The sequence below is a fragment of the Argiope bruennichi genome, chromosome 10 (assembly GCF_947563725.1).
Source record: "Argiope bruennichi chromosome 10, qqArgBrue1.1, whole genome shotgun sequence".
Lineage (NCBI taxonomy): Eukaryota > Metazoa > Arthropoda > Arachnida > Araneae > Araneidae > Argiope > Argiope bruennichi.
Window position 1 is genome coordinate 107,214,661 of NC_079160.1, and position 15,287 is coordinate 107,229,947.

General features: G+C 34.5%; 15 non-coding genes across 15 annotated transcripts; 11 read left to right on the forward strand and 4 right to left on the reverse strand.

Moving 5' to 3' along the window:
* Positions 1–554: 554 nt before the first annotated feature.
* Positions 555–625, forward strand: Trnag-gcc (transfer RNA glycine (anticodon GCC)). The gene has a single exon. It is a non-coding gene; the product is annotated as a tRNA-Gly (tRNA).
* A 1,670-nt stretch (positions 626–2,295) lies between these two features.
* Trnal-caa (transfer RNA leucine (anticodon CAA)) lies at positions 2,296–2,411 on the forward strand. The gene is made up of 2 exons: positions 2,296–2,333; positions 2,366–2,411. It is a non-coding gene; the product is annotated as a tRNA-Leu (tRNA).
* Positions 2,412–3,451: 1,040 nt separating this feature from the next.
* Trnag-gcc (transfer RNA glycine (anticodon GCC)) lies at positions 3,452–3,522 on the forward strand. Its single transcript has one exon. It is a non-coding gene; the product is annotated as a tRNA-Gly (tRNA).
* An 813-nt stretch (positions 3,523–4,335) lies between these two features.
* On the reverse strand, positions 4,336–4,408 carry Trnav-aac (transfer RNA valine (anticodon AAC)). Its single transcript has one exon. It is a non-coding gene; the product is annotated as a tRNA-Val (tRNA).
* Positions 4,409–5,189: 781 nt separating this feature from the next.
* Positions 5,190–5,305, forward strand: Trnal-caa (transfer RNA leucine (anticodon CAA)). Its single transcript has 2 exons — positions 5,190–5,227; positions 5,260–5,305. It is a non-coding gene; the product is annotated as a tRNA-Leu (tRNA).
* Positions 5,306–6,345: 1,040 nt separating this feature from the next.
* Positions 6,346–6,416, forward strand: Trnag-gcc (transfer RNA glycine (anticodon GCC)). Its single transcript has one exon. It is a non-coding gene; the product is annotated as a tRNA-Gly (tRNA).
* Positions 6,417–7,230: 814 nt separating this feature from the next.
* Trnav-aac (transfer RNA valine (anticodon AAC)) lies at positions 7,231–7,303 on the reverse strand. The gene has a single exon. It is a non-coding gene; the product is annotated as a tRNA-Val (tRNA).
* A 779-nt stretch (positions 7,304–8,082) lies between these two features.
* Trnal-caa (transfer RNA leucine (anticodon CAA)) lies at positions 8,083–8,198 on the forward strand. The gene is made up of 2 exons: positions 8,083–8,120; positions 8,153–8,198. It is a non-coding gene; the product is annotated as a tRNA-Leu (tRNA).
* A 1,040-nt stretch (positions 8,199–9,238) lies between these two features.
* On the forward strand, positions 9,239–9,309 carry Trnag-gcc (transfer RNA glycine (anticodon GCC)). Its single transcript has one exon. It is a non-coding gene; the product is annotated as a tRNA-Gly (tRNA).
* An 814-nt stretch (positions 9,310–10,123) lies between these two features.
* Trnav-aac (transfer RNA valine (anticodon AAC)) lies at positions 10,124–10,196 on the reverse strand. Its single transcript has one exon. It is a non-coding gene; the product is annotated as a tRNA-Val (tRNA).
* A 779-nt stretch (positions 10,197–10,975) lies between these two features.
* On the forward strand, positions 10,976–11,091 carry Trnal-caa (transfer RNA leucine (anticodon CAA)). Its single transcript has 2 exons — positions 10,976–11,013; positions 11,046–11,091. It is a non-coding gene; the product is annotated as a tRNA-Leu (tRNA).
* Positions 11,092–12,131: 1,040 nt separating this feature from the next.
* Trnag-gcc (transfer RNA glycine (anticodon GCC)) lies at positions 12,132–12,202 on the forward strand. The gene has a single exon. It is a non-coding gene; the product is annotated as a tRNA-Gly (tRNA).
* Positions 12,203–13,016: 814 nt separating this feature from the next.
* Positions 13,017–13,089, reverse strand: Trnav-aac (transfer RNA valine (anticodon AAC)). The gene has a single exon. It is a non-coding gene; the product is annotated as a tRNA-Val (tRNA).
* A 780-nt stretch (positions 13,090–13,869) lies between these two features.
* Positions 13,870–13,985, forward strand: Trnal-caa (transfer RNA leucine (anticodon CAA)). The gene is made up of 2 exons: positions 13,870–13,907; positions 13,940–13,985. It is a non-coding gene; the product is annotated as a tRNA-Leu (tRNA).
* A 1,040-nt stretch (positions 13,986–15,025) lies between these two features.
* On the forward strand, positions 15,026–15,096 carry Trnag-gcc (transfer RNA glycine (anticodon GCC)). The gene has a single exon. It is a non-coding gene; the product is annotated as a tRNA-Gly (tRNA).
* The last annotated feature ends 191 nt before the right edge of the window (positions 15,097–15,287 follow it).

Consider the following 15,287-nt stretch of genomic DNA (forward strand, 5'->3'; position numbering starts at 1 on the left):
GAAGTCTTGAAAATTTTGGTATTATTTCCATTTAGTGTTTTCAAAATCCTTTTGGATTCTACGATAGTTTTTGTTTTTCTCCTTTTAGTTAAAGAAATAAAGTTGCGGAAGTTATATTATTATTATATGTCATATCTTCTTATAGCAATATAAAACGTTTCGTTTATATTTTAATAAAAAAGTGTTCCCTATACATTAATTGCTCGTGCATAGATTGCTTTGCGTAAAGGTGGATTTCTATCTACATTGTTGTCTATGACACTGTGCTCAAACGGTCAAAAGAAAGATTGTTGTGAGTGTGTGTGGATAGTTTCTGCTTATAAACAATCAAACTATCAAAGCGAGAGGGAATAAAGAGCTTTTAGAGACACGAAATACGACTAAGTTAGAGAATGAAATTAATAGTTTCACATAATCCTGGTGAAGGTGACTCGTGCTTATTTGACAATATCTGCAGTCGACGCATACTTCGGTCGAATTACAAAACAGAAAAAATGAGGGCATTTTAGACTTCGTCATCCACTTGCAATCGGTGAGATGGCGGCGTTTCGTGAGCATCGGTGGTTCAGTGGTAGAATGCTCGCCTGCCACGCGGGCGGCCCGGGTTCGATTCCCGGCCGATGCAAGGACTCGTTTTTCTTATCATTATTCATTTTCACATGAATTTGTTTCGTCTTGCCAAACACCCAGATATAAAGCATTGCAAAGATATGAAATGTGCTTTTTTCCAACTGTCTGAAATTAGAATAAGAATCTCCGCTTGATTTAACATACTACAAGCAAACAAAAATGGGTACAAGAAAGTATTAAGAGCAGGTTTTTACTTCCTTTTTGTATGCAATCCAGAAAATGCCGTTCGAAGGCCCATTATCTCAGTTGGCATTAGAGTCGTTCTAATAACGCGAATGTCGCGAGTTCGGAACCACCGTAGAACATTGCGTGACATTATTTTTACCTTTTCGTGGATGTTTCTCTTGTCGTTATATTTTATGTGCCTTCAATTAAAAGGAAATTAATTTCAGTTTTTCTATCAGATAATATGAGGTTTATGTCAGTTTTTTTATACATCGTTCGACATTGACATTGATTCATGTCAGAGAATTTTATTTCAAATTTCGAATTGACAAAGAATGTCCATTTGAATAACTATTGTTTTCAGCTGTTTAAAACACTTAATTAGCATTGTTGCATGAATTCAATTATTTTTATTCCATCTATTGAATATTTATCATTTATCACGGAATTTTTTAAATATAAAATAGTTATTTAAAGATATTTTTCTTTCGGAAGCATAATCATTTTTTAAAAGGTTTATTCTATTTTTTTTCTTTCTTCTCATCATTTTTAAATAAAACTGTTAAGAATGTTAAAATAAAGCAACACTAACGGTAGCAATTCTCGAAAAATAAAAAGTGAAATGAAAAGACAACGCAACGAAACATGTACCCAAAAGGTTTCGAACCTGGGACCTTACGCCTGTTAGGCGGATGTGATAACCACTACACCATGGGTACACATACACCTTTTAATAAATCAGACTCAGAGCAAAGCTGGTGAGTTCAAATGACCTGCTCTTTAGTAATTCCTTCTATTCTTGTAATAGTTTAACTGTCCTGCTTCAATACGCTTACATTCAAATCTAATAACACATTTTTTTTTTAAGTGATAAGTGTTTAAGCAGTCAATATGGATGAGCCAAAAGTGAAAATTGTTTCCTTTCAAGCAGACAGAAAAATTACTTTAAACCTATTAAGAAAAGGAGAAAATCCTTCATTGAAATTCCAAATAGTAGACGTTTTTCAGAATGTCTCTGAACGTTTTTTATAATATTGTTCTCAAAGTGATAGAAATACTCTTGATTCAATAACTCATATTATGGCTATTACAAAGTTTTGCATTCGCTGAACGTGAAACTCGGACTCACAACCCCGACATTAAAGAGTCTTCCGACATAACGAGGCGGAAGACGGAAACTCCCAATCGAAAGAGGAAAATATATTGCCAATCATTTTCTTAGCCATTCATGTGAATGTTGGTGAATAATCGTCGTCATCATTACTTTACTTTTTTAAAAAAAACATGACAAGTAATCGTACTTGCAATCCGATATCCCGGTGCTTTAAGTGAAAAGCAGAATACAAATTAATGGAACTCGCTACTTTGGGGAAAGCAATCAATAGTTGACGAAATGTGCTTTGCAATCTAACCTACAAAAACATTTTATCTTGACAGCTATGACTTAGTTTCCTTATCACATTCGCAGCTGATAAACGCTTTAAGCGAAAACATCGATGTGTCAGGATGGCCGAGCGGTCTAAGGCGCCAGACTCAAGAGGAATCTTGCTCTGTAGCAGAGTGCCGAGAGTTCTGGTCCACGAATGTGGGAGTGGGTTCGAATCCCACTTCTGACAGCGACATTTTTAATGCTGTTTTTTCTTTCGGAAATAACGGTACATTGACTCGGTGGCAGTGAGAAATTACAATTTTCATTTGCCACCGTGGAAAAGCAGTGCCAATTTCAACCCCATTCATCATCAATGGTCTATCAATAGTATTTTGAAAACAATAATAATTGTTTTTTGCTCCTGGAAACTAATTTTTCGAAACAACCACTTAGCATCATGTTTCAGTTCCTTCGGAAACATTCTATTAAAGTTTTTGAAATATTTAATAATTATTGCGATTGACAATGCAATCTATATAAATGAATCGCGACGGCTAAACTTTTGGTATTATCTAGAATTTCTGACTATAGAAGTGCAATATAGAAAATTTATTCTTCCACACAAGACCTTTAATTATATTTTACATGAGTATTTGAAAATTATCAGAATCTTATGAAAAACATCAGTTTTCTGCAATCTTAAAATTCGTTTACGATATTGTAGTTATTCCTAGAAGTCTTGAAAATTTTGGTATTATTTCCATTTAGTGTTTTCAAAATCCTTTTGGATTCTACGATAGTTTTTGTTTTTCTCCTTTTAGTTAAAGAAATAAAGTTGCGGAAGTTATATTATTATTATATGTCATATCTTCTTATAGCAATATAAAACGTTTCGTTTATATTTTAATAAAAAAGTGTTCCCTATACATTAATTGCTCGTGCATAGATTGCTTTGCGTAAAGGTGGATTTCTATCTACATTGTTGTCTATGACACTGTGCTCAAACGGTCAAAAGAAAGATTGTTGTGAGTGTGTGTGGATAGTTTCTGCTTATAAACAATCAAACTATCAAAGCGAGAGGGAATAAAGAGCTTTTAGAGACACGAAATACGACTAAGTTAGAGAATGAAATTAATAGTTTCACATAATCCTGGTGAAGGTGACTCGTGCTTATTTGACAATATCTGCAGTCGACGCATACTTCGGTCGAATTACAAAACAGAAAAAATGAGGGCATTTTAGACTTCGTCATCCACTTGCAATCGGTGAGATGGCGGCGTTTCGTGAGCATCGGTGGTTCAGTGGTAGAATGCTCGCCTGCCACGCGGGCGGCCCGGGTTCGATTCCCGGCCGATGCAAGGACTCGTTTTTCTTATCATTATTCATTTTCACATGAATTTGTTTCGTCTTGCCAAACACCCAGATATAAAGCATTGCAAAGATATGAAATGTGCTTTTTTCCAACTGTCTGAAATTAGAATAAGAATCTCCGCTTGATTTAACATACTACAAGCAAACAAAAATGGGTACAAGAAAGTATTAAGAGCAGGTTTTTACTTCCTTTTTGTATGCAATCCAGAAAATGCCGTTCGAAGGCCCATTATCTCAGTTGGCATTAGAGTCGTTCTAATAACGCGAATGTCGCGAGTTCGGAACCACCGTAGAACATTGCGTGACATTATTTTTACCTTTTCGTGTATGTTTCTCTTGTCGTTATATTTTATGTGCCTTCAATTAAAAGGAAATTAATTTCAGTTTTTCTATCAGATAATATGAGGTTTATGTCAGTTTTTTTATACATCGTTCGACATTGACATTGATTCATGTCGGAGAATTTTATTTCAAATTTCGAATTGACAAAGAATGTCCATTTGAATAACTATTGTTTTCAGCTGTTTAAGACACTTAATTAGCATCGTTGCATGAATTCAATTATTTTTATTCCATCTATTGAATATTTATCATTTATAACGGAATTTTTTAAATATAAAATAGTTATTTAAAGATATTTTTCTTTCGGAAGCATAATCATTTTTTAAAAGGTTTATTCTATTTTTTTTTTTTCTCATCATTTTTAAATAAAACTGTTAAGAATGTTAAAATAAAGCAACACTAACGGTAGCAATTCTCGAAAAATAAAAAGTGAAATGAAAAGACAACGCAACGAAACATGTACCCACCAGGTTTCGAACCTGGGACCTTCCGCGTGTTAGGCGGATGTGATAACCACTACACCATGGGTACACATGCACCTTTTAATAAATCAGACTCAGAGCAAAGCTGGTGAGTTCAAATGACCTGCTCTTTAGTAATTCCTTCTATTCTTGTAATAGTTTAACTGTCCTGCTTCAATACGCTTACATTCAAATCTAATAACACATTTTTTTTTTAAGTGATAAGTGTTTAAGCAGTCAATATGGATGAGCCAAAAGTGAAAATTGTTTCCTTTCAAGCAGACAGAAAAATTACTTTAAACCTATTAAGAAAAGGAGAAAATCCTTCATTGAAATTCCAAATAGTAGACGTTTTTCAGAATGTCTCTGAACGTTTTTTATAATATTGTTCTCAAAGTGATAGAAATACTCTTGATTCAATAACTCATATTATGGCTATTACAAAGTTTTGCATTCGCTGAACGTGAAACTCGGACTCACAACCCCGACATTAAAGAGTCTTCCGACATAACGAGGCGGAAGACGGAAACTCCCAATCGAAAGAGGAAAATATATTGCCAATCATTTTCTTAGCCATTCATGTGAATGTTGGTGAATAATCGTCGTCATCATTACTATACTTTTTAAAAAAAAACATGACAAGTAATCGTACTTGCAATCCGATATCCCGGTGCTTTAAGTGAAAAGCAGAATACAAATTAATGGAACTCGCTACTTTGGGGAAAGCAATCAATAGTTGACGAAATGTGCTTTGCAATCTAACCTACAAAAACATTTTATCTTGACAGCTATGACTTAGTTTCCTTATCACATTCGCAGCTGATAAACGCTTTAAGCGAAAACATTGATGTGTCAGGATGGCCGAGCGGTCTAAGGCGCCAGACTCAAGAGGAATCTTGCTCTGTAGCAGAGTGCCGAGAGTTCTGGTCCACGAATGTGGGAGTGGGTTCGAATCCCACTTCTGACAGCGACATTTTTGATGCTGTTTTTTCTTTCGGAAATAACGGTACATTGACTCGGTGGCAGTGAGAAATTACAATTTTCATTTGCCACCGTGGAAAAGCAGTGCCAATTTCAACCCCATTCATCATCAATGGTCTATCAATAGTATTTTGAAAACAATAATAATTGTTTTTTGCTCCTGGAAACTAATTTTTCGAAACAACCACTTAGCATCATGTTTCAGTTCCTTCGGAAACATTCTATTAAAGTTTTTGAAATATTTAATAATTATTGCGATTGACAATGCAATCTATATAAATGAATCGCGACGGCTAAACTTTTGGTATTATCTAGAATTTCTGACTATAGAAGTGCAATATAGAAAATTTATTCTTCCACACAAGACCTTTAATTATATTTTACATGAGTATTTGAAAATTATCAGAATCTTATGAAAAACATCAGTTTTCTGCAATCTTAAAATTCGTTTACGATATTGTAGTTATTCCTAGAAGTCTTGAAAATTTTGGTATTATTTCCATTTAGTGTTTTCAAAATCCTTTTGGATTCTACGATAGTTTTTGTTTTTCTCCTTTTAGTTAAAGAAATAAAGTTGCGGAAGTTATATTATTATTATATGTCATATCTTCTTATAGCAATATAAAACGTTTCGTTTATATTTTAATAAAAAAGTGTTCCCTATACATTAATTGCTCGTGCATAGATTGCTTTGCGTAAAGGTGGATTTCTATCTACATTGTTGTCTATGACACTGTGCTCAAACGGTCAAAAGAAAGATTGTTGTGAGTGTGTGTGGATAGTTTCTGCTTATAAACAATCAAACTATCAAAGCGAGAGGGAATAAAGAGCTTTTAGAGACACGAAATACGACTAAGTTAGAGAATGAAATTAATAGTTTCACATAATCCTGGTGAAGGTGACTCGTGCTTATTTGACAATATCTGCAGTCGACGCATACTTCGGTCGAATTACAAAACAGAAAAAATGAGGGCATTTTAGACTTCGTCATCCACTTGCAATCGGTGAGATGGCGGCGTTTCGTGAGCATCGGTGGTTCAGTGGTAGAATGCTCGCCTGCCACGCGGGCGGCCCGGGTTCGATTCCCGGCCGATGCAAGGACTCGTTTTTCTTATCATTATTCATTTTCACATGAATTTGTTTCGTCTTGCCAAACACCCAGATATAAAGCATTGCAAAGATATGAAATGTGCTTTTTTCCAACTGTCTGAAATTAGAATAAGAATCTCCGCTTGATTTAACATACTACAAGCAAACAAAAATGGGTACAAGAAAGTATTAAGAGCAGGTTTTTACTTCCTTTTTGTATGCAATCCAGAAAATGCCGTTCGAAGGCCCATTATCTCAGTTGGCATTAGAGTCGTTCTAATAACGCGAATGTCGCGAGTTCGGAACCACCGTAGAACATTGCGTGACATTATTTTTACCTTTTCGTGTATGTTTCTCTTGTCGTTATATTTTATGTGCCTTCAATTAAAAGGAAATTAATTTCAGTTTTTCTATCAGATAATATGAGGTTTATGTCAGTTTTTTTATACATCGTTCGACATTGACATTGATTCATGTCAGAGAATTTTATTTCAAATTTCGAATTGACAAAGAATGTCCATTTGAATAACTATTGTTTTCAGCTGTTTAAGACACTTAATTAGCATCGTTGCATGAATTCAATTATTTTTATTCCATCTATTGAATATTTATCATTTATAACGGAATTTTTTAAATATAAAATAGTTATTTAAAGATATTTTTCTTTCGGAAGCATAATCATTTTTTAAAAGGTTTATTCTATTTTTTTTTTCTTCTCATCATTTTTAAATAAAACTGTTAAGAATGTTAAAATAAAGCAACACTAACGGTAGCAATTCTCGAAAAATAAAAAGTGAAATGAAAAGACAACGCAACGAAACATGTACCCACCAGGTTTCGAACCTGGGACCTTCCGCGTGTTAGGCGGATGTGATAACCACTACACCATGGGTACACATGCACCTTTTAATAAATCAGACTCAGAGCAAAGCTGGTGAGTTCAAATGACCTGCTCTTTAGTAATTCCTTCTATTCTTGTAATAGTTTAACTGTCCTGCTTCAATACGCTTACATTCAAATCTAATAACACATTTTTTTTTAAGTGATAAGTGTTTAAGCAGTCAATATGGATGAGCCAAAAGTGAAAATTGTTTCCTTTCAAGCAGACAGAAAAATTACTTTAAACCTATTAAGAAAAGGCGAAAATCCTTCATTGAAATTCCAAATAGTAGACGTTTTTCAGAATGTCTCTGAACGTTTTTTATAATATTGTTCTCAAAGTGATAGAAATACTCTTGATTCAATAACCCATATTATGGCTATTACAAAGTTTTGCATTCGCTGAACGTGAAACTCGGACTCACAACCCCGACATTAAAGAGTCTTCCGACATAACGAGGCGGAAGACGGAAACTCCCAATCGAAAGAGGAAAATATATTGCCAATCATTTTCTTAGCCATTCATGTGAATGTTGGTGAATAATCGTCGTCATCATTACTTTACTTTTTAAAAAAAACATGACAAGTAATCGTACTTGCAATCCGATATCCCGGTGCTTTAAGTGAAAAGCAGAATACAAATTAATGGAACTCGCTACTTTGGGGAAAGCAATCAATAGTTGACGAAATGTGCTTTGCAATCTAACCTACAAAAACATTTTATCTTGACAGCTATGACTTAGTTTCCTTATCACATTCGCAGCTGATAAACGCTTTAAGCGAAAACATTGATGTGTCAGGATGGCCGAGCGGTCTAAGGCGCCAGACTCAAGAGGAATCTTGCTCTGTAGCAGAGTGCCGAGAGTTCTGGTCCACGAATGTGGGAGTGGGTTCGAATCCCACTTCTGACAGCGACATTTTTAATGCTGTTTTTTCTTTCGGAAATAACGGTACATTGACTCGGTGGCAGTGAGAAATTACAATTTTCATTTGCCACCGTGGAAAAGCAGTGCCAATTTCAACCCCATTCATCATCAATGGTCTATCAATAGTATTTTGAAAACAATAATAATTGTTTTTTGCTCCTGGAAACTAATTTTTCGAAACAACCACTTAGCATCATGTTTCAGTTCCTTCGGAAACATTCTATTAAAGTTTTTGAAATATTTAATAATTATTGCGATTGACAATGCAATCTATATAAATGAATCGCGACGGCTAAACTTTTGGTATTATCTAGAATTTCTGACTATAGAAGTGCAATATAGAAAATTTATTCTTCCACACAAGACCTTTAATTATATTTTACATGAGTATTTGAAAATTATCAGAATCTTATGAAAAACATCAGTTTTCTGCAATCTTAAAATTCGTTTACGATATTGTAGTTATTCCTAGAAGTCTTGAAAATTTTGGTATTATTTCCATTTAGTGTTTTCAAAATCCTTTTGGATTCTACGATAGTTTTTGTTTTTCTCCTTTTAGTTAAAGAAATAAAGTTGCGGAAGTTATATTATTATTATATGTCATATCTTCTTATAGCAATATAAAACGTTTCGTTTATATTTTAATAAAAAAGTGTTCCCTATACATTAATTGCTCGTGCATAGATTGCTTTGCGTAAAGGTGGATTTCTATCTACATTGTTGTCTATGACACTGTGCTCAAACGGTCAAAAGAAAGATTGTTGTGAGTGTGTGTGGATAGTTTCTGCTTATAAACAATCAAACTATCAAAGCGAGAGGGAATAAAGAGCTTTTAGAGACACGAAATACGACTAAGTTAGAGAATGAAATTAATAGTTTCACATAATCCTGGTGAAGGTGACTCGTGCTTATTTGACAATATCTGCAGTCGACGCATACTTCGGTCGAATTACAAAACAGAAAAAATGAGGGCATTTTAGACTTCGTCATCCACTTGCAATCGGTGAGATGGCGGCGTTTCGTGAGCATCGGTGGTTCAGTGGTAGAATGCTCGCCTGCCACGCGGGCGGCCCGGGTTCGATTCCCGGCCGATGCAAGGACTCGTTTTTCTTATCATTATTCATTTTCACATGAATTTGTTTCGTCTTGCCAAACACCCAGATATAAAGCATTGCAAAGATATGAAATGTGCTTTTTTCCAACTGTCTGAAATTAGAATAAGAATCTCCGCTTGATTTAACATACTACAAGCAAACAAAAATGGGTACAAGAAAGTATTAAGAGCAGGTTTTTACTTCCTTTTTGTATGCAATCCAGAAAATGCCGTTCGAAGGCCCATTATCTCAGTTGGCATTAGAGTCGTTCTAATAACGCGAATGTCGCGAGTTCGGAACCACCGTAGAACATTGCGTGACATTATTTTTACCTTTTCGTGGATGTTTCTCTTGTCGTTATATTTTATGTGCCTTCAATTAAAAGGAAATTAATTTCAGTTTTTCTATCAGATAATATGAGGTTTATGTCAGTTTTTTTATACATCGTTCGACATTGACATTGATTCATGTCAGAGAATTTTATTTCAAATTTCGAATTGACAAAGAATGTCCATTTGAATAACTATTGTTTTCAGCTGTTTAAGACACTTAATTAGCATCGTTGCATGAATTCAATTATTTTTATTCCATCTATTGAATATTTATCATTTATAACGGAATTTTTTAAATATAAAATAGTTATTTAAAGATATTTTTCTTTCGGAAGCATAATCATTTTTTAAAAGGTTTATTCTATTTTTTTTTTCTTCTCATCATTTTTAAATAAAACTGTTAAGAATGTTAAAATAAAGCAACACTAACGGTAGCAATTCTCGAAAAATAAAAAGTGAAATGAAAAGACAACGCAACGAAACATGTACCCACCAGGTTTCGAACCTGGGACCTTCCGCGTGTTAGGCGGATGTGATAACCACTACACCATGGGTACACATGCACCTTTTAATAAATCAGACTCAGAGCAAAGCTGGTGAGTTCAAATGACCTGCTCTTTAGTAATTCCTTCTATTCTTGTAATAGTTTAACTGTCCTGCTTCAATACGCTTACATTCAAATCTAATAACACATTTTTTTTTTAAGTGATAAGTGTTTAAGCAGTCAATATGGATGAGCCAAAAGTGAAAATTGTTTCCTTTCAAGCAGACAGAAAAATTACTTTAAACCTATTAAGAAAAGGCGAAAATCCTTCATTGAAATTTCAAATAGTAGACGTTTTTCAGAATGTCTCTGAACGTTTTTTATAATATTGTTCTCAAAGTGATAGAAATACTCTTGATTCAATAACCCATATTATGGCTATTACAAAGTTTTGCATTCGCTGAACGTGAAACTCGGACTCACAACCCCGACATTAAAGAGTCTTCCGACATAACGAGGCGGAAGACGGAAACTCCCAATCGAAAGAGGAAAATATATTGCCAATCATTTTCTTAGCCATTCATGTGAATGTTGGTGAATAATCGTCGTCATCATTACTTTACTTTTTAAGAAAACATGACAAGTAATCGTACTTGCAATCCGATATCCCGGTGCTTTAAGTGAAAAGCAGAATACAAATTAATGGAACTCGCTACTTTGGGGAAAGCAATCAATAGTTGACGAAATGTGCTTTGCAATCTAACCTACAAAAACATTTTATCTTGACAGCTATGACTTAGTTTCCTTATCACATTCGCAGCTGATAAACGCTTTAAGCGAAAACATTGATGTGTCAGGATGGCCGAGCGGTCTAAGGCGCCAGACTCAAGAGGAATCTTGCTCTGTAGCAGAGTGCCGAGAGTTCTGGTCCACGAATGTGGGAGTGGGTTCGAATCCCACTTCTGACAGCGACATTTTTAATGCTGTTTTTTCTTTCGGAAATAACGGTACATTGACTCGGTGGCAGTGAGAAATTACAATTTTCATTTGCCACCGTGGAAAAGCAGTGCCAATTTCAACCCCATTCATCATCAATGGTCTATCAATAGTATTTTGAAAACAATAATAATTGTTTTTTGCTCCTGGAAACTAATTTTTCGAAACAACCACTTAGCATCATGTTTCAGTTCCTTCGGAAACATTCTATTAAAGTTTTTGAAATATTTAATAATTATTGCGATTGACAATGCAATCTATATAAATGAATCGCGACGGCTAAACTTTTGGTATTATCTAGAATTTCTGACTATAGAAGTGCAATATAGAAAATTTATTCTTCCACACAAGACCTTTAATTATATTTTACATGAGTATTTGAAAATTATCAGAATCTTATGAAAAACATCAGTTTTCTGCAATCTTAAAATTCGTTTACGATATTGTAGTTATTCCTAGAAGTCTTGAAAATTTTGGTATTATTTCCATTTAGTGTTTTCAAAATCCTTTTGGATTCTACGATAGTTTTTGTTTTTCTCCTTTTAGTTAAAGAAATAAAGTTGCGGAAGTTATATTATTATTATATGTCATATCTTCTTATAGCAATATAAAACGTTTCGTTTATATTTTAATAAAAAAGTGTTCCCTATACATTAATTGCTCGTGCATAGATTGCTTTGCGTAAAGGTGGATTTCTATCTACATTGTTGTCTATGACACTGTGCTCAAACGGTCAAAAGAAAGATTGTTGTGAGTGTGTGTGGATAGTTTCTGCTTATAAACAATCAAACTATCAAAGCGAGAGGGAATAAAGAGCTTTTAGAGACACGAAATACGACTAAGTTAGAGAATGAAATTAATAGTTTCACATAATCCTGGTGAAGGTGACTCGTGCTTATTTGACAATATCTGCAGTCGACGCATACTTCGGTCGAATTACAAAACAGAAAAAATGAGGGCATTTTAGACTTCGTCATCCACTTGCAATCGGTGAGATGGCGGCGTTTCGTGAGCATCGGTGGTTCAGTGGTAGAATGCTCGCCTGCCACGCGGGCGGCCCGGGTTCGATTCCCGGCCGATGCAAGGACTCGTTTTTCTTATCATTATTCATTTTCACATGAATTTGTTTCGTCTTGCCAAACACCCAGATATAAAGCATTGCAAAGATATGAAATGTGCTTTTTTCCAACTGTCTGAAATTAGAATAAGAATCTCCGCTTGATTTAACATACTACAAGCAAACAAAAATGGGTACAAGAAAGTATTAAGAGCAGGTTTTTACTTCCTTTTTGTATGCAATCCAGAAAATGCCGTTCGAAGGCCCATTATCTCAGTTGGCATTAGAGTCGTTCTAATAACGCGAATGTCGCGAGTTCGGAACCACCGTAGAACATTGCGTGACATTATTTTTACCTTTTCGTGGATGTTTCTCTTGTCGTTATATTTTATGTGCCTTCAATTAAAAGGAAATTAATTTCAGTTTTTCTATCAGATAATATGAGGTTTATGTCAGTTTTTTTATACATCGTTCGACATTGACATTGATTCATGTCAGAGAATTTTATTTCAAATTTCGAATTGACAAAGAATGTCCATTTGAATAACTATTGTTTTCAGCTGTTTAAGACACTTAATTAGCATCGTTGCATGAATTCAATTATTTTTATTCCATCTATTGAATATTTATCATTTATAACGGAATTTTTTAAATATAAAATAGTTATTTAAAGATATTTTTCTTTCGGAAGCATAATCATTTTTTAAAAGGTTTATTCTATTTTTTTTTTCTTCTCATCATTTTTAAATAAAACTGTTAAGAATGTTAAAATAAAGCAACACTAACGGTAGCAATTCTCGAAAAATAAAAAGTGAAATGAAAAGACAACGCAACGAAACATGTACCCACCAGGTTTCGAACCTGGGACCTTCCGCGTGTTAGGCGGATGTGATAACCACTACACCATGGGTACACATGCACCTTTTAATAAATCAGACTCAGAGCAAAGCTGGTGAGTTCAAATGACCTGCTCTTTAGTAATTCCTTCTATTCTTGTAATAGTTTAACTGTCCTGCTTCAATACGCTTACATTCAAATCTAATAACACATTTTTTTTTTAAGTGATAAGTGTTTAAGCAGTCAATATGGATGAGCCAAAAGTGAAAATTGTTTCCTTTCAAGCAGACAGAAAAATTACTTTAAACCTATTAAGAAAAGGCGAAAATCCTTCATTGAAATTCCAAATAGTAGACGTTTTTCAGAATGTCTCTGAACGTTTTTTATAATATTGTTCTCAAAGTGATAGAAATACTCTTGATTCAATAACCCATATTATGGCTATTACAAAGTTTTGCATTCGCTGAACGTGAAACTCGGACTCACAACCCCGACATTAAAGAGTCTTCCGACATAACGAGGCGGAAGACGGAAACTCCCAATCGAAAGAGGAAAATATATTGCCAATCATTTTCTTAGCCATTCATGTGAATGTTGGTGAATAATCGTCGTCATCATTACTTTACTTTTTAAAAAAAACATGACAAGTAATCGTACTTGCAATCCGATATCCCGGTGCTTTAAGTGAAAAGCAGAATACAAATTAATGGAACTCGCTACTTTGGGGAAAGCAATCAATAGTTGACGAAATGTGCTTTGCAATCTAACCTACAAAAACATTTTATCTTGACAGCTATGACTTAGTTTCCTTATCACATTCGCAGCTGATAAACGCTTTAAGCGAAAACATCGATGTGTCAGGATGGCCGAGCGGTCTAAGGCGCCAGACTCAAGAGGAATCTTGCTCTGTAGCAGAGTGCCGAGAGTTCTGGTCCACGAATGTGGGAGTGGGTTCGAATCCCACTTCTGACAGCGACATTTTTAATGCTGTTTTTTCTTTCGGAAATAACGGTACATTGACTCGGTGGCAGTGAGAAATTACACTTTTCATTTGCCACCGTGGAAAAGCAGTGCCAATTTCAACCCCATTCATCATCAATGGTCTATCAATAGTATTTTGAAAACAATAATAATTGTTTTTTGCTCCTGGAAACTAATTTTTCGAAACAACCACTTAGCATCATGTTTCAGTTCCTTCGGAAACATTCTATTAAAGTTTTTGAAATATTTAATAATTATTGCGATTGACAATGCAATCTATATAAATGAATCGCGACGGCTAAACTTTTGGTATTATCTAGAATTTCTGACTATAGAAGTGCAATATAGAAAATTTATTCTTCCACACAAGACCTTTAATTATATTTTACATGAGTATTTGAAAATTATCAGAATCTTATGAAAAACATCAGTTTTCTGCAATCTTAAAATTCGTTTACGATATTGTAGTTATTCCTAGAAGTCTTGAAAATTTTGGTATTATTTCCATTTAGTGTTTTCAAAATCCTTTTGGATTCTACGATAGTTTTTGTTTTTCTCCTTTTAGTTAAAGAAATAAAGTTGCGGAAGTTATATTATTATTATATGTCATATCTTCTTATAGCAATATAAAACGTTTCGTTTATATTTTAATAAAAAAGTGTTCCCTATACATTAATTGCTCGTGCATAGATTGCTTTGCGTAAAGGTGGATTTCTATCTACATTGTTGTCTATGACACTGTGCTCAAACGGTCAAAAGAAAGATTGTTGTGAGTGTGTGTGGATAGTTTCTGCTTATAAACAATCAAACTATCAAAGCGAGAGGGAATAAAGAGCTTTTAGAGACACGAAATACGACTAAGTTAGAGAATGAAATTAATAGTTTCACATAATCCTGGTGAAGGTGACTCGTGCTTATTTGACAATATCTGCAGTCGACGCATACTTCGGTCGAATTACAAAACAGAAAAAATGAGGGCATTTTAGACTTCGTCATCCACTTGCAATCGGTGAGATGGCGGCGTTTCGTGAGCATCGGTGGTTCAGTGGTAGAATGCTCGCCTGCCACGCGGGCGGCCCGGGTTCGATTCCCGGCCGATGCAAGGACTCGTTTTTCTTATCATTATTCATTTTCACATGAATTTGTTTCGTCTTGCCAAACACCCAGATATAAAGCATTGCAAAGATATGAAATGTGCTTTTTTCCAACTGTCTGAAATTAGAATAAGAATCTCCGCTTGATTTAACATACTACAAGCAAACAAAAATGGGTACAAGAAAGTATTAAGAGCAG